The 21,433-nt window shown below is 39.0% G+C and overlaps 1 long non-coding RNA gene across 1 annotated transcript; it reads left to right on the top strand.

Moving 5' to 3' along the window:
- The first annotated feature begins 356 nt into the window (after positions 1–356).
- On the top strand, positions 357–6,074 carry LOC110287500. Its single transcript, XR_002377221.1, has 3 exons — positions 357–415; positions 2,020–2,122; positions 5,596–6,074. It is a non-coding gene; the product is annotated as an uncharacterized LOC110287500 (long non-coding RNA).
- Positions 6,075–21,433: the final 15,359 nt, after the last annotated feature.

Raw genomic sequence — 21,433 nt, 5'->3', positions numbered from 1 at the left:
TGAATTTTGGTGGGTAGATTACTGAGTGTGTGGTGGGGAGGGACTGGAGGTGAGAGAGATTGGGGATTCGTGGGAGATCTTGCAGAGAATAAGCTTTTCATTGAGCCCCAGAAGTAGGAGGCACTAGAGTCCAGGCTGCACGGGCTGTTTTCCCAGAGGTAGCAGTGTCTGAGGTGGCTTGTACTGGATACTGAGCGCCATTTGATAATATGAAAATGATAAGACTTTTTGTGGGATTGCAGCGGGCAGCCAGTCAGAAAGAAAAGTCTTGAAGTTTAGGCTGGTTCTTTCCTGACCAATGAGGAGAGAACAGAGGGAGAGTTTTCCAGTCACCCACAGAAATGGGTGGGGCTAAAGTCCAGTCTTCCTGGTGAGGAACCAGAGACTGTCCTGTCTGTGAGGAAGACTGAGAAGGGTGAGGATTTGTTTCTGTGTGTGTGTGGGGGGGGGGCAGCACTAGGTTAGTCTGCAAAAAAAAAAAAAAAAGAGGAAAAGGAAGTTCTAGAATTTCTGCTATTTTCAGTAGGAACCTGGGAGATGGGTAGGGAAGCAAGGGAATATTGGGGAATGTGAGAGTACTTTCAACCCTGCAACTGTATAGGAGCGCTAGACTCCTAACTGTGCAGGCTCAGTTATTGACCAGTGTCCCTTGAGCTTATACTGAAGTCACTGTGCAATTGTAGCACTGTAAGAGTATAGGAAGAATGATTCTTTTTCTTTCTTTCTTTTTTTGATGGGGGGTGATAGGCAGGTCCTATAGTTACTTGTAGCTAGTATAATATAAAAAAAGGAAGTTCTAGAATTTATGCTATTTTCAGTAGGAACCTGGGAGATGGGTAGGGAAGCAAGGGAATATTGGGGAATGTGAGAGTACTTTCAACTCTGGTAAGGAGCTAGAGTTGAGGTCTTTGTGTCTGGTGGGAGACCTTCAGGAGAAAAAGCTTTCCATTCATCCCCAGATATAGGGGACACTAGAATCCTGGCTATGCAGGTCATTTGCCCTGGGGTAGCAGTGACTGGTGACTTGTGCTTTCTGAATGCCCAAGGCCACTGGGTAATCTGAAGATGGTGAAGCTTCTTGTGAGTTCTGGGGGAGGCCATTCAGAAAGAGAAGTGTGGAAGTTTAGGCTAGTTCTTTCCTGACGAAAGAAGCGGGAGCAAAGAGAGGGGGATCCTAAAGAAGAAAAAAAGTTTTTCCAGTCCTCCACGGAAACGGGTGAGGCTAAAGTCCGAGCTTCCCAGGCTGTTTTATCTGGTGAGGAGCCTGTGAGTGTTCTGGCTTGTACCAGTTTTCTTGTGTTCCTGAGACAGCCTGATAAGAGTGAGGATTTTTGTGAATGGGGTAGTTAGTGATTCAGCAAACACAAAATTCTGGAATTTCTGATTTTTTTCAGTACCAACTAGGGAGGTGGGCAGAGGAGCAATGGAATATTGAGGAAGCAACTTTTCTTTCTGCCATTGGTATTGGTTGCTAAAATGCTCCTTGTGCAGGCTCAGTGTAGGTGGCACTAGAGTTCTGGCTGCCCAGACAGTTTGCCCAGGGAGAGCAGTGAGTGTGGCGCATTTACTGGTTGCTCAGCTCCATAGTGGGGATCTGGAAATGATGATGCTTTGGCTGAATTGTGGGAGGCCAGTCAGAAAGAGAAGAATGGCAGTTTAGGCTAGTTAAGTACAGTGAGGGGTGATGGTGGAGGAAGATCCTGAGGAAGTAGAATCTTAAGTTCTTCAAAACAAAACAAAAAAACCCCAACAAACAAACAAACAAATAACAACAACAACAAAAAACAGTGGAAGGATGAGTCAGGACTGCCTAACCTGCTACCCTAGTAAGTGGCCATTGACTTTCATGGCCCAATATTGTGTAGTAATCTGTACATGAGGAGGCTTTCTGTACTTGTCTGAACTCAGGTCATAGGGGAAAAGCTCCCAGTTTTAGGAAATGTTAATGGAAATGGAATGTTAGACATTAGGCAGAGGATGAGCAGATGCTGTGATAATTGATAGCCTTTCTCTCCACAGATATAGAGGGTACCAGTCCCACCTCCTCTAGCAGTTACTTCTAGGAATCAAGTTGAGAGAGTCCTGTGCAGTTTCTTGGATTCCATCTTGTTGCCTGAAATAAGTGAGTATTTTTACTTGTTTGTTGTTTTGCTTTGTGAGGGTAATAGATTCAAACCATTAAGGGTAATATATCTTCCTGAAGAGTCATCCCATGAAGGTTCCAGGGAGTCTACTCTTTCCTCATTTCAGAAGCTGAGAGAGATGAAAATTAATTTTTTAAAATAAAAAAATTACATCCATTTCACTTTCCTTTTATTCCCTCCAGCGCCACATGTATATCTGCATTGCACTGTCTCACATGGCCCCTGAATTCTTTTTTCTTTCATTATTTTTCATATATAGTTCTAAATATACAAATACAATTTTCTTAGTCTGTCTACATTTTCATTTTCCTATATATATGTGTATATGCCTATATATACACATATATATGTATGTAAATATACATACATATATGTATACACACATATATAGTTAGTCATATATATATCATATAGATATGATTTAATACATAACCTCTTGGTACTTTGGACACTCATAGCTTGTTTCCATATCCTAGCTATTAATAATAGAGTAATGGAGCTAGTGAAATAGCCCAGTGGTCAAGAGCACTTGTTACTCTTGTTGAGGACCCAGGTTCAATTCCCAGCAAATATTGCAGCTCACACCTATTAGTCACACAAGTTTCAGCAGATCCGATCCTCCCTTCTGAACCCCATAGGCACAAGGCATATATGTAGCAAACATATATACCTGGAGGCAAAACATTCACACTCATAAAAATGAATGAATTAATAAAAATCTAATTGAATACAATAAACAGTGACAATGATCACACCTCAGCCAGTATCTGTGTAGATGGATGTCAAATCCTTAGAACACATGCCAAAAACTGCACAGTTTTAAATCACATGGTAGATATTTTTTAAACTTTCTGAGAATTCTCCATATTGAGTTCCAACATGACTGTGCTTGTTTGCAATCCAACCAATGGTGAATGAAACTTCCTTTCCCCCCAAACTGTCTCTAAGAACAATTGTTGCCAATTGTTGTTGTTTCATCTTAGCCATTCTGACTAGGTTAAAATGAAATATTAATGTTTTAATTCCTGTTCCTAGTATAACATAATCCTAGAGAGAGTAGGTTCTAAACCTATCCAGTCCCTTCTGCTAATCAGGAGTAGACGATGTTGGTCTGAGTCTGACAGTCTGAGAATGAGAAATGGTAAGTCAGTATGTTCCTCACTGTGGTCAAATTAAAGACCATTAAAGTGCACTGAGGACATTCACTCCAAATTCCTTCCTTCTGCTGGAAAGTTAGGATTCTAAAATTTGTGGACACTTAATGTTTTTATCTGTACAAAGATACAGGCTAGGATGGATAGGTGGAACTGTCTCATAAGATCTCCCAGTATCAAATGGGCTGGAGTGGTTCAGGATGGTGAGAGGACCCCAAAGTGTGATTGGACATCATTACAGTAAAGATGAACACTCTGACATAGATCTTAGTTTCTGAACAGTATAACTGACCTTGTTAAGGGAAGTATGTCAGAGAGGTAGAAGAACACCCTGATCATCATGTGTGATATCAACAGTGGGACATGTTTTAAGATCAGTCAATTGCAAAGGTAAGGGCAAGTCACTGTGAGAATTCACTGTGAGAATACTAATGGTAAACTCCAATCCATATAAAGTGAGCCCCCACAGAATGTCCCTGTGTACCCTGTCCCTGATGTCAACTCTTAGAGCGTATGGACAGCAATGGTCAGATGTGAAATGTTCATATCTCCTCCAGAAGTTAGGGCTTAGATTCAAGTGACAATGGAAGGTGAGAGAAAAAGCCAAGACTGAAAATAATTCTGTTGAAAGATGTTTAAGGCCAGTTCTTCAGCAGAATAGATGGGATCTAGTTCTATGTAGAACACCCCTTCTTATAGAATCCCTTCATATTTTTCTTGAAAAAATATGACTATTGAAAGTGTAACAATTCAGCAGAGAAGAGGCCGTAAGGGTTAAGACAAGGAACTAGGTGAGTACTAAAATACCTAGGAACTATTGGAACTAAAGAGTTCGGTATCTTCTGTTCCATTGAAGAACATTGGAAAATGAGACAGTATGTGGTACATTGTCACTTAATTTAAGAGTAGGAGAGATCAGTTAGAGATATGAGATTTATGTTTAATTAGACATTGATGGCATGGTTCAGACGATGAAAAATAAAGGTGAATACTGTGAGGAAAGACTGAGGGGTTACACACTGTAGGCAACACAGGGTCCAACTTCTGCTGTCTACCTTGGAAGGCCCAGCCTGTACTTTTCAGGCAAGTGAAGAATTGGCTCTGAAGAGGGAACAGTATATGTAGCAGTAGAGAGAGAAATCACATATTCTGACAAGATTTCAGTAAAAACCTAAGTAATTGCTGAGGGCATAATTTCGCCTTGTAGGAACAAAGGTGTCTTCTGCTATATACCTGCCTTGCTGCCAGTAAAGACCTCGGGGGTGTTGGGGTTCACAGTGAGGTATACACTTTTGCTCACAAATAAGTGAAAACTTATGACGAGGGGACAGACTAAAGTCAGCAGAGGGGGGAGTCTTATGTCTGATATGAGCATGAGGAGTAAACCTACCTCCCACTGAGAACAGGGCAGACTCCTGATAATATGTGGCCAGTCCTTCTTTTATCCCAGAGAGAGCCTGGACATGTGTTTTTAGAGATACAAATTCTTACTGTCTTCTTTTTAAAATTTCAATATCTCAGAAATACTCACTTTTTATTTTTTAAAAAATGTGTTCCTATCTAATATATGAATTGGTCAGATACCTTCTCTATTCTCCTATTCTCCCTATTTTCCTATATCCCTATTCTCCCCCTTCTCATTATTCCCTCCTCCCCTATTCACCAGATTTTTTCCTCTCAACTTCATGTTCTATTTAAAAACAAACAAACAAACAAACAAACAAACAAAAACAACAAAAACTAACACACTTAGTGCTTTCTGTACATGCCTAGGTGAATAGTCATCTATTTGTCCTGGAAGTCTTTCAGGAGTTGCAATCCTGAGGAAAAAACTGGTCCTTCTCCCCCTCCCCCCCTCACCCCCCAGCAGCCATCAATCACTAGTAGCTCGTCAGACAGAGAATCCCATAAGCCATATGGGATAGATAAGATAGTGGGATTTGCCATATGGGATACATAAGAGAGTGGGATTTGAGCTGCTTGATGCTTGTTCAGCTCTTTTATATGCAGGCAGGCACTCTGAGTTCATGTGTAAACTGCTCTGTTATGTCTGGTAAATACTCTCATTGCCGGCATTCTCTATCTCTGGCTCTTAGAATCTTTCCATCCCATAGTCCAAGATAAACCCCAAGCTTTCAGAGGAGTGGTGTGCTACAGATGGCCCATTTAAAGCTGACACTGAGCACTGCATTATCTCTTATTTACGCACAGAAAAGTTCTGTAAGGTGCCTTTTGTCACAGTCATCTGATGTAAACTTTTCAGCTGAGGCCATTTACCCTATTTCTCTATTCCCTAGGCTCTTAAGATCTCTTCATTCACATTTCTGCCTACTACCTTCAACATGCTTCACGAGAGAATTCCTTCTGACCTCAGCATTGAAGGAGATTTTCTGGACCCAGTTGAATCACCGGAAGCACTGATTTTACTGATTCCTGTGGATGACTTGGAAGATGATGTGGAAGAAATATTCGAAATATATGAAGAGGAGGAGGGAGAAGTGGGAGAGGAAGAGCTGGTGGTGGAGGAGATACTGGTGGAGGAGGAAGAGGTAGAGGAGGAAGAAATAGAGCTGGTAATAGGAAAATACATTGCTGAGAATGAGGAGTAGAAATGAGAAATAAGAAAAAGAGGAGAAAGAGGAAGCAGAGGAGGAGGAGGAAGAGGAGGGAAAAATGATTCAGTGAAATGTACCTTTACTTGCCAAGCTCATGCAAGAAAACAAAAAAAAAAAAGTTAACAAATCTTAATAAAGTTTGTTTACTGGTTCATTTACTTAAACAAATATGAGTTGAGTATTTTCTCATTGGGAAATATTGCAAATTTGGGGAAGCTACATGAAAAAGTAAGACACTTCCCAGCACATGCATTATTTTTATCACACAGGGTTCAAAAATTTCCTAGACAGAAGGGGACAAATGTATCCTTTCATTAAAAAAGCATTTTTTTCTGATGTGCTATTCCTTCCCTCATCAGTTTGCCTCTATATAACAATAACAAAACTCAGAAGAAAGAATGAGACGGGGGTCAAATTAATAATAGTCAAACTAACCTCCATTAATTAAACACCTAGTATATTTGGGCAATGTGTTTGTGACATGTGTTCTACAGTCAATGCATTCTCATTGTTCTGCCTCTTTCCGAGACAGCAGGTGAAGGCTTCTGGCTCTTTGGAATTATCCAAAGACCACACAGTATATAATAGGGCTGGACAACAACTTAACTATAGCACATTTTCCTAGTCCTCCCAGCCCAAAGCAGGCCTGTGGATTCTTGCTTAATTTCTCACTATTTCAAAAGTGTCTCACCTGATAAAAGGATACAGTGTCAAAGTATTCAAAGCAGAAATGAGGATAAAACACAGTGTGATTTGTTTTCACATTACAGGAGTAAGGTTCTCTTGCCCTTGTCACCAGAATATTTCATAACTTACTGTGTTGGGGTGAGGGTAGTTCAGTGCCGTCCCAAAAGTTTTCTACACCGCTGAGCCATCTATCTCCTGCTGTAGTCAGCAGAAATGATTATGCCCATATTTATCCCTGCACAGCTTGTAGATGGGACAAATTTTAGTTCTAATGTTTTGTGAGTGGGATGGTATGACCACTCACTCCCCTGGAAGGTGCACCTGGCTCTAAGAGGTGGCTACTTCAGGTTCCAAATCCCTCCACCCTGCTTCTAGAAGTCTCAGCTAGGATTATGCCATAGACTCTCAGGCTCCTCCCTCAGTCCCTGGTCTCTGGCTTGTTCTAGAGATGCCCTCCCCCTGATTTCCTTTCTCTTCCTCAGCCTTTCTTCCTTCGTCCTTCCTAAACCTCCTGATTCCTGCCCCAGTTGCTCACCCCCCTTCCCCTCTCCCACCCAATTCCTCTACTCACCTCTGATGACTATTTCCTCTTCAAAGTAAGATTCAACCACCCTTCCTTGGGCCCTCCTTGCTACTTAGCTTCTTTGGGTCTGTGTATTTTAGCATGGTTACTTTATAGCAACTAACCATGCATAAAGATGGAGCAGACACTGTGGGAATGGCCAACCAATGACTGACCCAAATTTAGACTCATCCCAGGAGCAAGCACAAATCCCTAACAATATTAAGATATTCTGCTATGCCTATAGACTGGAGTCTAGCATACCTGCCTTCTGAGAGACTTCATCCAACAGCTGGTGGAAGCAGATGCAGAGACTCACAGCCAGACATAAGCAGCTTGGAAAGTCTTGAGAAAGAATTGGGGGAAGGAATGAGGGAGAAGGAGGGATCAAAGACACCACAAGAACACATACAGAGTCAACTAACCTTGGCCCAAATGCAATCACAGAGACTGAACCATCAACCAAAGAGCATGCATGGGTTATATCTAGGCCCTCTACACAAATGTAGCAGATTTGCAGCTTGGCCTTTATGTGAGTCCCCTAACAATTGGAACAGGGACTGTCTCTAACTCTATTGCTTGTCTTTTAGAACCCTTTCGCCTAGCTGGGCTGCCTTGTTTGGAGAGAGAGAGAGACAGAGAGACAGAGAGAGAAAGAGAGAACACTTAGTTCTGCTGCATTTTGATTTGACTGAGTAGGTTGGTATCTATGGGAGACCTCCCAGGGAGGGGATGGTAGAATTGGGGAAGTGGATGTGAGGGTGAGAATGCAAAAAAAGGAGGGAGGGTTGCAATCTACCAGGATGTATAGTGATTTCTGCAATCTACTGGGATGCCCCAAGTGACTCTGATTTAATAATATACATGTATCATATGGTAACACTTAATCCTCAATATAATGATATGAAGATGTATGGTCCCTTAAACATTGATTATGTCATAAATGTTCAACCCTCATGAATAAGTTTAGCACCTGTCTTAGGGTTTATATTGCTGTGACCAAACACCATGACAAAAACACAAGTTGGTGAGGAAAGGGTTGTTTGTGGCTTATACTTCCAGAATTTGGGGAGTCACTAGAAGAAGTCAGGATAAGAACTCAAGCAAGGCAGGAACGTTGAAGCAGGAGCTGATGCAGAGGCCATAGAGTGGTTCTGCTTACTGGCTTGCTCCCCATGGTTTTCTCAACTTGCTCAGGACCACCAGCCTAAGGATGGCACCACTCACAATGGTGTGTTCCCTTCCCCATCAAATTTAGAAAGCCGGAGATCGGGGAGGGATTTTCTCATTTGACGGCATTTTCTCTCCAATGACACTAACTTGTCAAGTTGACACACAAAAGCAGCCAGTACAACACCCTTATAAAAAGAATACAGTTTGAAAAATGTGATCTTTCTTTATCTTCTATCTCTGTGCCATGCAATGAAACACTATTTCTCCTGTCTGAAAGATGTCCTCACAGAATGCTACCCTGGAAGCAAATAGCAACTCATCAACCATCCAATGTATTGGACTCTGAATACTGAAATTCTCAGTTCCCAGAGGCATTTTACTATTTGAAGAATCAGAAATTTATTCTTTACCCATAGAAATTTAGATTTAGACAATGAAATCAAGAATAATGGGATTCCTGTGGATATGATTCAATAAAGCAATACACCAACAGATGCTTTTCCTTGGCAAGCAGGAGAACTATGGATTTCCTTAAAAAATTTAGGGGGTCAATGTGGACAAGCAGGCATGAATCTTTTGTTTAGTGAAAGGCCCTGAAAATATACACAGGAGAAAAGAAAAGTTGGTGTTTTTAGCAGGACCAAATGCAAAGCCAGTCCACTGCCCAATCATGGGTTTAACTCAGCCCTGTAATCCAGAGTTCAGTATAGACTGGATAAACATCCAGAAGTAGAATAGGTATAGCCTCTGTAAGGACTGTAGTTGTGATACCTGAATAGGATTAGTGTATCCTTGAATTTTTCACTCCATATTCAAGATTCACTGTTGTCTTAGCAGGTTCAAGGAGTGGGCCAGATATACTCTAGATACCATGGATAGTAAGTGCCCCTGGCATCTGTCAAGGAGATCCAGAGGTCTCTTTTGCACCGTTCTGAGTGAGCCACCTTGAAAACTCTCATGATGTGTCTGTGGTCTCCCAAATGTGTCTTATTGCTTACCAGAGGGTATGAATTTCTCCCCCTTGATGTACATAGCTACGGCTCTATAATGGGGTCTCATAGCTTGTAGTCAAAATGAGTAAGAAATATAACATTCAGTGAATAGAAGTATTCAGCTCAAGGACGAAAAATTAAAATGGGAATGCATAGGGATGAAGTATTAGGGAAGACATGTCTGGGAACATATTTATATGGTATCTTCTTTTTACACTGAGCCACTTTAATTCTTAGGTTTTGTCACCTTAGTAGGAAGCATTATATGGTTGTCACTGTTGTTCTATAATGCCACCAGGTACCAACCAAGGGACTGGCACATGGTATAAACATCTTCCACATAGAGTGAAAGTATATTGTTAGAAGATTACCTTGTTATATTAACACAAATATGGGGTTAAAGACAGGGAACTACATGGATCACACTTTTGAAAATATCCTCACACCTAGGTCTAAGGAGGAAGCTTGTAAAATTACCACATGCCCTTGATGCCCATGAGAATTCTGAATAAACAGCACATTGATAGAATTCTTCTGCAAGGTGGCCAAAGGGCTAGGTAGAGCTCAGCTTCTGCATTTTGAGTCAGTATATGTGACCTTCCACCATTTCATTTACTCATTCACCCATTAATTCATACTTTGGTTAATTAAATACATATTAAATAGATGTGAAAGAAATAAGCAAGGATTCCACAAGGTTATAAATAGGTCCTCATCTGAAGCAGTATATAGAAATATGCAAGAATTGGACAGTTTTAGTGAATTCAAGGAAATTCAGAACATTGATGTGGTGGTAGTTTGTATAGTTCTGAGCTTTGAAGGCTGCTGCTAGCATTGAGACTCTTTCATGATTAGACTGAAAAAAAGGAGAGGGACCTAGGGATGACCACATCTAAAGGATGTGAAGGACAGTGTAGCTGGTACATAATAGAGCTGTGTTATCTGGCAAGTACATGTACTCAACTCTCCAGAGACCCCTTGGAACCATGGTTGATGGTTATCCTGGGTTACTTAAATAGAGTATTGAGGAAAAGCCTATATGCAACAGGATGCCATGCTTTCTCCTTTCTTCCTACAAGTATAGTTTCTAATTAAAGATACAGAGGAATAGAGAATCCGGATACTACTTTGAAGGCAAAAGTACTCATCCAAAAGTACAAGAGTCCAATGAACTATGTGAGTTTTATTTTCTTTCAGTTTTATCATATATATGCAAAAGATCTTTGTAGGGTAAAAAGAATAATGCCTATAAAGCTCGTATGCCCTCCCAAATTAAAAATATATTATTAAGTTCATTTTGTGTTGGTCATTAACTTCTGGGCATGGGGCCTGCCCTCAAGAGTAACCAATGACAGTATCTTGAAGAAAACTGAATTTTCTTTTTGTTCATTCTTCTCTCATACAAGGCATTCAGACCACAACCTCCTCTCCTTCACCATTCCCAGCCCACGCATCCCTCCCCTCTCTCCCAGATCCACTGCTCTCCTGTTTACCATCAGAAAAGAGCAGGCATCCCAGGGATATAAGCCAAAGGTGGCAAAAGATGAAATAAATCTAGGCACAAAGGTCATATCAAAGCTGGAGTAGGAGAAAAGGGGTCTTAAGAGCAGGTAGAGTCAGATAACCTCTGTCCCCACTGTTAGGAGTCCCACAAACACCCTAAGCTAAACAACAACAGCATGTATGCAGAGGACCTAGCACGCACTTATGCAGGCTCTGTGATTGCCATTTCAGTCTCTGTGACCACTATGAGCCATGTTTAGTTGATTCTGTGGACCACATAATCCTGATGTCCTTGGACTCTCGGGGTCCTACCATCTTTTTGCCCTCTTTTATGCAGGTGTTCCTGAGCTCCACCTATTGCTGGGCTACATATATTTGCATCTGCTCAACTCGGCTGCCAGAGAAAATATCTTTGATGACAATTGAGCTGGGAACCAATCTATGAATATAGAAGACTATCATTAGGATATCATTTCATTATTTTTTTTTTCTTTTTGTTTTGTCGTATTTGGTTCTGCCCCAGGTGTCTGGGCCAAGCAGCTTCCAGTTCCTGGCCATCCAGGTAGTGTCCAACATGAAATCACTGTTATGAGCTGGACCTCAAGTTAGACTAGTCATTGGCTGGCCATTCCCAAAATGAGGCCAAAAATGATCTGAAACTTCAGCTCTAGAAAATGTAACACAAAGTCAGTCATGAATAGTTACATCAAATTGGGCAAACAATACAATAATAAATAGAAGGGAGTTTGAGAGCAGTGCTATGATAGAACTTTTCTATATTCTCATGTTGTGTATTCACAAATAGACATAAAAATAAAATGAACCTTAGAACATGGAAAAATAAAGCTGATACCAGAATGCTCTATTAATTCACCTACAAATTTCATTTTTCTTCTTTTTTCTTTTTTTTAAAGGTTTCTTCTTTGTTTTTTTTTTTGTTTGTTTGTTTGTTTTTTGTTTTTCGAGACAGGGTTTCTCTGTATAGCCCAGGCTGTCCTGGAACTCACTCTGTAGACCAGGCTGGCCTCAAGCTCAGAAATTTGCCTGCCTCTGCCTCCCAAGTGCTGGGATTAAAGGCGTGTGCCACCACACCCGGCTTCATTTATCTTAATGTATCAGTACTATTACATTGTGTAAGTATACAATGCTTACAATGTACATTCATCAGTTGATGGACATCTAGACTTTCCATTCTCTGGCTATTGTGAGAAGAGTAGTCATTAACAGGGATAACAGGTATCTCTAGAGGATGATGTGGAATTCTTTAGGTGCACACTGAAAGCTAATGTATCTGGATCATGTAATAGAACTATTTTTGTCTCTTGGAGGAACCTCCACACTGATTTCCATAATGGGTGAGTGAGTTTTCCCTCCCACAAGCAGTGAGTAACTATTCGGGTTATTTGTTGTTATTTTGTTTTGTTTCCCTTATTGATTCTGACTATGATGATATAAATACCTCAAAGAAGTTTTAATTTGCTGTTCCCTGATGGCTAAGAATGTTGAGAATTTTTAAAAGTGTTTTTCAGCTCCATCCCAACTTGTTATATTCAATAAGAGACAGCAGAGTGCTCAGCTTTAAATGGAACATCTCTCATAATGCTTCATATATATGTAAATAATTTTTAAGAATTTGAATTTATAAAGATGGGTAACTAAATAGTGGTTAAAGCTAGGTGTGGTAAAAGAGTTCTTTAAATTCACCTACACAGAAGGCTATGTTTGTAGGATTAGGAGATCAAGGTTAATTGGAAGTTCAAAGTTAGTTCAAGACTACATATCTAAAGCTGACTACTTATTATCTCTCTGTGTGGTAAATATACCCCAAACTGGAGAGGATGGAGGTAGAAAAACAATCTTTGAAACACATTTCCCAAACACACAATTGGTTAGGAAATTTCCCTGCATTTATCAACTGGATCATATTTTTTATGAGGGAATGAATATAGTGATAGAGTGACTTGTTGAAATTTTTACATAAGTAGTTAGAAAAATTATCTAAAGGGAAAATACTGATCAGAACTTGTCCAACAAAACAAACAAAAACCAGTACCTAAGAGAAATAAAGCATTCTAATTATCTTAAAGATATCCTAGAACAAATGTCAAATGTAAACAGATACACAGACAAACATCTACTAAAGTTTGTAAAATCAAAATACCCAAATAAAAGCTTATAAACCATGATGATACACATGATAAAGGGAAAAGGTGAGCCAATTAAAACTAACTGAGAGATAACAAAGCCCAGTATATTTATTATAGTCATTAAAGAAGTTTTTCTATTTCTATTTGTTTTGTTCAATAAGCTAGAGAAAGGATTAGATATACTATAGAAGGTCTGATAAAATATAAAAGAGATAATATTAAATTTAAAATTAATTTAAATTTCTAGAGTTGTAAATTAAAATGTCAGGGAATAAATCCACACTAGATAGGTTCCAGAAACAAATTATACACTGTCAAGGAAATGATTTATAAATACAGAGATAAAAGGCTATTCCAAATAAACTTCTCAGGGATAGTATGACAAAAATGATCCAATTACTAGTGAATTGCTTCTTTGTATTGTTCTCTTTGTTTCTATTTGGTTGATTTTGGCCCTGAGTTTGACTATTTCTGGCCTTCTACTCCTCTTGGTTGAGTTTGCTTCTTTTTGTTCTAGAGCTCTCAGGTATGCTTTTAAGTTGTTAGCGTAAGATCTCTCCAGTTTCTTTACCAGGGCACTTAGTGCTATGAATTTTCCTCTTATCACTGCTTTAATTGTGTCCCAGAAGTTTGGAAATGATGTGTCAAGTGGATGCAATACACAAAAATCCATTAACGTTATCCACTATATAAACAAACTCAAAAAAATCACATGAACATCTCCTTAGATACAGAAAAAGCATTTGACAAAATACAACATCCTTTTATGTTAAAAGTATTGGCGAGATCAGGATTCAAGGCCCATACCTAAACATGATAAAAGCAATTTACTGTAAGCCAACAGTAAATATCAAATTAAATGGAAACATACTTGAAGCAATACCACTAAAATCAGGGACAAGACTAGAATGCCCACTCTCCCCATACATAAGTATGTATCAATATAATACTCAAAGTACTAGCTAGAACAAGAAGACAACTAAAAGACATTAATGAGATACAAATTGGCAAAGAAGAAATAACAGTAGCACTATTTGTAGATGATATGATAGTATACATAAGTGACCCCAAAAAAATCTACCAGAGGACTCCTAAACCTGATAAACAACTTGAGCAAAGTAGCTGGATATAAATTTAACTCAAACAAATCAGTGGCCTTTCTCTACACAAAGAATAAACAGGCTGAGAAAGATATTAAGGAAGCAAAACCCTTCACAATAGTCACAAATAATATAAAAAACCTTGGCGTGTCTCTAACTAAGCAAATGAAAAATCTGTATGATAATAACTTCAAGTCTCTGAAGAAAGAAATCAATGAAGATCTCAGAAAATGGAAAAATCTCCCATGCTCATGGACTGACAGGATTAAGTATAGTAAAAATGGCCATCATGCTAAAAGCAATGTACAGATTCAATGTAATCCCCATCAAAATTCCAACTAAATTCTTCACAGAGACATTTCATAAAGAGAATTCCAATGGCTCATGCTCTAAGATCAAGAATTGATAAATGGGACCTTATGAAACTGGAAAGCTTCTGTAAGGCAAAGGACATAGTCAATAAGACAAATTGGCAACCTAATGATTTGGAAAAAAGTCTTCACTAACTCTACATTCACTAGAGGGTTAATATTCAAAATGTATAAGGAACTCAACAAGTTAACGACCAAGAAACCAAACAACCCAATCAAAAATGGGGTATATAACTACACTCAGAATCCACAACTGAGGAATCTCAAATGGCTGAGAAATGCCTAAAAATATGTTCAAAGTCCTTAGTGATCAGAGAAATGCCAATCAAAATGGACTTGAGATTCTACCTTAAAAGAATCAGAATGGCTAAGATCTAAACCTCAGGTGACATCAGTTGTTGGTGAGGATGTAGAGAAAGAGGAACACTCCTCCATTGCTGGTGGGATTACAAACTGGTACAACCACTCTGGAAATCAATCAAGAGGTTCATCAGAATGCTGGAAATAGATCTACATGAAAACCCAGCTATACCACTCTTGGGAATATACCCAAAAGATCCCCTACCATGCCACAGGGGCATATGTTCCACTATTTTATTAGAGGTCTTATTTGTGATAGCTAGAAGCTGGAAACAACCCAGAGGTCCCACAACAGAAAAACAGACACAGAAAATGTGGTATATTTACACAATGGAACATTACTCAGCAATTAAGAATGAGGACATCCTGACTTTTGCAGTCAAATGTATGGAACTAGAAAATATCATCCTGAGTGAGGTAACTCAGACTCAAAAGGACATGCATAGTACGTACTCACTAATCAGTGGATATTAGCCAAAAAAAAGTACAGAATTACTCAAGGTACAGTCGAAGGAACTCAAAAAGGTCAACAAGATTAAGGGTCCAAGTAAGGATGCCTCAGTCCCACTTGGAAGGGAGAAGAAAACAATCACAATTGGGGATGGAGGGAGGGACCTAGGAGGGAAAGCAAACAGGGGTAGGGGGAGGGAGAGGAGTACTTGATCTGGTATTGGGTGAGGGAAACAACTGAAGCCCTGAGGGCCAGCAGAAAGAATGGAAACAGGCATCCTAGGGAGGTAGGAGGTTGTGGGGGACCCTCTAGAATGCATCAGAGACCTGTGAAGCAAGAAACTCCCAGGACTCAAAGGGAGAGACATTAGATGAAATGCTCAAAATAGAGAGGGGGAATTTATAGAGATCACCTCCAGCAGGAAGACAGGGCATCAAATGAGGGAGGGGTTGGCCCATAATTATTCCCATCTGAAAGAACTGTAGGGCTGAAATGGAGAGAAGCCTGAGGAAAAGAAGGTCCAGTGACAGATCCAAAGTTGGATCCAGCTCAAGGGGAGGTCCCAAGGCCTGACACTGTTACTGAGGCTATGAAGTGCCCACAAAAAGGGACCTAGCATGATGTCACTCCTGAAGTCCCAACAAGCAACTGAAAGAATCAGATGTAGACATTTGCACCCAACCAATGGACAGAAGCTGCTGACTCCTGTGGTTGAATTAGGGAAAGGCTGAAAGAAGATGAGGAGTAGGTGACCCTGTAGGAGGACCAGCAGTGTCAATTAATCTGGACCTAAAGATCTCTAAAACACTGGACCACCAGCCAGGCAGCATACACCAGCTGATATGAGGCCCCTGACACATTTATAGTAGAGGACTGCTGGGTCTGGGTTCAGTCAGAGAAGATGTACCTAATCCTCAAGAGAATGGACACACCAGGGAGTTTAGATTTCAGGTGTGGTAGGGCTAGGGGTTGGGAACATCCTCATAGAGACAGGAGGTGGGGAGGAGGTATAGGTGGTGTAACATTTGGAGGGTGGCTGGGGGGGTGTTAAATCTGGAGTATAAAACGATAAATAATAAAAAAAATAAAAATTTAAAAAATGGGGTACAGAGCTAAAATAATTCTCAAAAGAGGAATCTTGAATGGCTGAGAGCACCTAAAGAAATGTCCAACATCCTTAGTGATCAGGAAAATGCAAATCAAAATGACCTTGAGATTCAACCTCACACCAGTCAGAATGGCTAAGTTCAAAAATTCAGGTGCCAGCAGATGCTGGTGAGGATGTGTACAAGGAGGAGCACTCTCCCATTGCTGCTTGGACTGCAAGCTGGTACAACCACTCTGGAAATCAGTTTGGCAGTTCCTCAGAAAATGGGAAATAGTTCTACCTAATGACCCAGCTATACACACTCCTGGGCATATACCTAAAAGTTACTCTACAAGTCACAAGGACATGTGCTCTATTATGTTCATAGTAGCCTTATTTATAATAGCCAGAAGCTGGAAACAGCCCAGATGTTACTCAAGGGAAGAATGGATACAGAAAATGTGGTGTATTTACATAATGTAATACTACTCAGCTATTGGGAAAAAAAACCCAACATCCTGAGTTTTGTGAGCAAATGTATGGAACTAGAAAATATCATCCTGAGTGAGATAACGTGAAAGAATTACATGGTATATACTCACTATACAACTCACAGACCATATGAAGCTTAACAAAAAGAAAGGTCTAAGTGTGGATGCATCAATCTCACCTAGAAGGGGGGACAAAATAATCATAAGAGTCAGAGGGATGGAGGGATCTGGGTGGGAGAGGAGTGAGGGAAGGGAAAAGGGGGGTAGGATCAATTATAGGGGAAGACAGGAGAGAAGACCAGAAGGACAGGAGAATGAATAGAAATATGCAGCAGTGTGAGATTGGGGACAGGATAATAACTAGGAATGTGAGAGGCCCTCAGGACCCGAAAGGGATGGCATTAACTGAAATGCCCAACAAAGGAGAGATAGAACCTGAAGAGATCAATATATACACATGAACCCCAGTTGAGAAATGGAGCCACCCACCCATCTTTAAGTTTTTATCCAAAATTGTTCCTGTCTAAAGAAAATGCAGGGATAGAAAATGGGGCAGAGACTGAAGGAAAAGCCATCCAGAGACTGCCCCAACTTGGGATTCATCCCATGCACAGACACCAAATCATGACACTATTGCTGATGCCAAGATGTCCTTGCAGGCAGGATCTGACATGGCTGTCCTCTGAGCCAACATTTGACTAAGACAGATGCAGATACTTACATCCAACCATTGGACTGAGCCCAGGAACCCCAAAGGAAGAACAAGAGTAACAACTAACAATACTCCCTCAGATCTCCCAGGGACTAAACCAGTCAACATGGTTGGAGCATACATGGGCTGGTCCATGACACCTGCTACATATGTAGCAGAGGACTGCCTGGTCTGGCCTCAGTGAGAGGGGATGGACTTGGTACTGTGAAGGCTTGATGCCCCAGAGAACGGGGATGCTAGAAGAGTGAGGTGGGAGTAGGTGGATGGGAGAGCACCCTCTTAGAGGCAAAGGGGAGGGGTAAGAGATGAGGAGGAGGATTGTCGAAGGGGCATTTTGAAGGGGGACAACATTAGAAATGTAAATAAATAATGAAAAAGAAAGAAAACCAATGATAAAAATCACAAGTAATGTCTGATTGTTTTAAAATTGTTTTTAAATCTCTACCTTGTATTTTTGTTGAGTATATGAAATATTATTAATATAATTGTTAATTGACAAGGAAAAGAATGAAATTGGTACTGATTCCTGAGACTTGAATGTTGCCACATCCAGGGCTGGCATTTAAAATAAGTTCAAAATGATTAAGATTCATTAAAAGTTGCCTAGATGTAGGGTAGCAAGATGAGAAACAATGCATTCAACATGTAAATCCTACATGCTTGTTGTCAATTATTTGTCTTAAGCACTAGAGGCAAGCTACCGGGCACATACAGTGTTGTGCTGAGTTTTTCACAGCAGAGCTGCAAGATATAAGTTCTCCCTGACTGTTTATGATAGAATTTCAACTCTAGATTATCTTTAAGATCATTCTTGCCTCAGCAGGCCCCCAAACACAGGTGGCATGAACACACACACATACACACACACACACACACACACACACACACACACACACACACAGAGGGGGAGAGAGAGAGAGAGAGAGAATTTTTAAGTCAATGAACACTGAAAATGCTGATATTGGGACTAATTCAGTTGCAATTTCTGATGTTCCATCAGATGATTATGGTATGTAGCAAAATTGCAATGCAGTGCTCTAATAAAATAATATGGACAGATTAAAAATAAAATTAAAAGTATGTGTTCTTTTAATAACTTTGTTATTATGATAGTTAAGCTTTATTTTATGATAGCTAAATTTGATCATTGTGGCATCATTTTAAAATTAGGTATATTTTGTTGGTGTGTATCATATGTATGGCATATGTGAGTTATGAAAATTCATAACTAAATTAAAGAAACACATGTGTTATGAAAATTTTTGACATTTTTATTAATTTAGTCAAAGAAACACTTTAAAAACTGCTATAAAGAGAAAACATTGTCAGAAGATCAATTTGGATGAATCCAATATTATAGTAATTTCCATCTGGGAGAAGGTTGATTTTTCTAGTTAGTAGAAGTCAAAAATAGTAAATTGAATTGATTTAAAGTAGGTTTTATTTACAGATATTGAAGCCTATTTATCTGTTGTCACATAAACTTCTATCAGTGATCAGCAAATGTCTTTTGTAAAGTCAAAGCATAACATATCATACATTATATTTTAAAAAGCAACTGAGTTGAACGCTTTTATTGCCCCCATAGTTCATAGCATATACTAAGTGTTCAATAAATATATATTGACAGATAAATATTGTTCCTTAAATGTTACAACTATAGTAAATCCGACAGTAACTGTCCTTTGGTGTTTGAATATTTTTAATGTACATTCTACACTAATATAGTTTCTTATTTATTTTCTCCATGCTAATCAGTTTTATGTAAGCTGGTTATGCTTATGATAAAATATATTACTCTATGTCATTGAAACCTTGCTTAAAAAGAATCATTAATAATAACCTTCGTTGAAATTTAATGACAGTATAAGATTAGATACAGAATCAGCCTCTGTGATACATTTACATATTGAATGAAAGGAAGTTACTGGGCGCAGTGACCAGGAGTCAAGTCACTGCTAATATTTTAGTGAATTATTCAGTCATCAGTAAGATTATCATCATGAATATGAGTTTTCAGAAACTTCAGTGAAGAAGACTTATTTAGACTATATCAAATTTTCTGTATGAAGTCTATTTGGAGGTTTCCTTCTTTTCTTGTTTCTTTCTACTACACATCTTTAAAGTCCTGGATAATTGGTATTATTTTCATGTACACCATTTAACCTGTTCAATTGATGTGGTTGCTCAGGGGAAAATAGGAATAAGGCAGGGGTAATAGTATAATTTGGTAGAGGTTACATATTTATGTGCCTTATGAGCTAAAAGCGAATTACATTAAAATTGATAGGGATCAACAAATGGGGTTTTCTATAATATTTTTATTAATTATTTAATAATTTCAAATATATTTTATCATATTCATCACCATCTCCAAATACATATATAGTGTTTTCAAAACCCATCAAGTCTGGTATCATTGGTTTATGTTAGCGTGGGAACATGCTCTGGAATGTAGTCAATATACCAGAGATTATACCACTATCTCATTGAAATCACCCATCAACTCTGGCACAATATTTCCACCCCGTAGTCTGCATTTATCTCTGAACCTTGAGGGAACAGGTGTGATACAGAAATCTCACTTTGGTGTGAACATTCTGGTAACAATAATTATTTTCATGCTGGCAAATATGGGTCTCTATATTAATTGTTATCTACTTCAAAGTAGATATTTCTTTGATGATAGATGAGTGATGCACTGATCTATACATACAGCAATAAGTCATTCAGAGTCCTTTTAATGCTATGTTCATTTAGCAGAATAATAATGTCACAGAAAAGAAAAATAAAATTTCACAAAATGTTGGGCTGAGATTCTGACATGTGTAAACAAGTGTGTGTGTGTCTGTGTGTGTGTGTGTTTATTAACACATAATTTAGAATACCACAAGAAGACCAACAAAATCAACTAACCTGGACCCTTAAAGCTCTCAGAGACTGAACCATCAGCCAAAGAACACACACTGGCTGGACCTAGGTCCCCTGCATATATGTAGTAGATGAGCAGCTTGGACTTAATATGGTTCCCCTAACAATTGGATCAGAGGTTGTATTTGGCTCTGTTGCCTGCCTGTGGATCCTGTTTCCCTCCCTGGACTGCCTGCTTGGGCCTCAGGGGAAGAGCATATGCCTAGCTAGTCCTGGTGTGTCTAGATGTCCCAGAGTCGGGTGGTACCCAAGGGAGGTGTCTCCTTCTCTAAGGAGAAGGGGAAGGGAAATTGGATAGGGATTTGTAAGTGTGGGAATGGTAAGAGAGGAGGGATGGTGGTATGATCAGTATATAAAATGAATAAACTAAAAAAAGAAGACAAAAATATTTTCCATGTCTTTGAAATTAGTTTAATCCTTATTTTTTGATTGGCAGTTTTAGGATTTTCACTAAATTTTATTATATGTTGTTCTCTTGAATCCATTTTTAAATTTCATTTGAAAATTCACTTTAAAAGAAAACCATTACTATACATTTATTGCCTAAATTGATTGTTATGTTTCATGTATATTAATACATGAAGTAGTGTATAAGTATGATTTGGATCACTATTATAATTATTTACAGTGAATATTTTACAATGTTATTGCTATGTGTAAATTTGATTTTATTTATATAAATAGAATATATTGACATATATTAACATTTTATTATTTTCAAATTAAACAAAGAATGGAGTTTATAGAATGCATTCATTTTATCTCATCATATCAGAGCAAGAAACACTTCTTGGAGTTCATTACTATTTACTTCTACCATAATCAAGGTCTAGGTCACTCTGCTGGCTGATAAATGTAACTAGCGGCTAAAATCATTAGGGACTACCTTTTCAGAAGAAATGCATTTTAAGAAGTGTACCTTTAAGGGTCTATGATATGTATCCTAGGTTTCA

The sequence above is a fragment of the Mus caroli genome, chromosome X, assembly GCF_900094665.2.
Source record: "Mus caroli chromosome X, CAROLI_EIJ_v1.1, whole genome shotgun sequence".
NCBI lineage: Eukaryota > Metazoa > Chordata > Mammalia > Rodentia > Muridae > Mus > Mus caroli.
The sequence above is the reverse complement of the archived record's forward strand: the minus strand, read 5'-3'. Positions and strand labels throughout refer to the sequence as shown.